The sequence below is a fragment of the Bison bison genome, unplaced genomic scaffold (assembly GCF_000754665.1).
Source record: "Bison bison bison isolate TAMUID 2011002044 unplaced genomic scaffold, Bison_UMD1.0 scf7180017864144, whole genome shotgun sequence".
NCBI classification, from domain to species: Eukaryota; Metazoa; Chordata; class Mammalia; order Artiodactyla; family Bovidae; genus Bison; species Bison bison.
The window spans coordinates 1,815,812-1,816,374 of NW_011494716.1; positions in this window are offsets into that span (position 1 = coordinate 1,815,812).

Consider the following 563-nt stretch of genomic DNA (forward strand, 5'->3'; position numbering starts at 1 on the left):
CATAAGGGTGGTGTCATCTGTATATCTGAGGTTATTGATATTTCTCCCGGCAATCTTGATTCCAGCTTGTGTTTCTTCCAGTCCAGCGTTTCTCATGATGTACTCTGCATATAAGGTAAATAAGCAGGGTGACAATATATATACAGCCCTGACATACTCCTTTCCAGATTTGGAACCAGTCTGTTGTTCCATGTCCAGTTCTAACTGTTGCTTCCTGACCTGCATACAGATTTCTCAAGAGGCAGATCAGGTGGTCTGGTATTCCCATCTCTTTCAGAATTTTCCACACTTTATTGTGATCCACACAGTCAAAGGCTTTGGCATAGTCAATAATGCAGAAATAGATGTTTTTCTGGAACTCTCTTGCTTTTTCCATGATCCAGCGGATGTTGGCAATTTGATCTCTGGTTCCTCTGCCTTTTCTAAAACCAGCTTGAACATCAGGAAGTTCATGGTTCATGTATTGCTGAACCCTGGCTTGGAGAATTTTGAGCATTACTTTACTAGCGTGTGAGATGAGTGCAATTGTGCGGTAATTTGAGCATTCTTTGGCATTGCCTTTC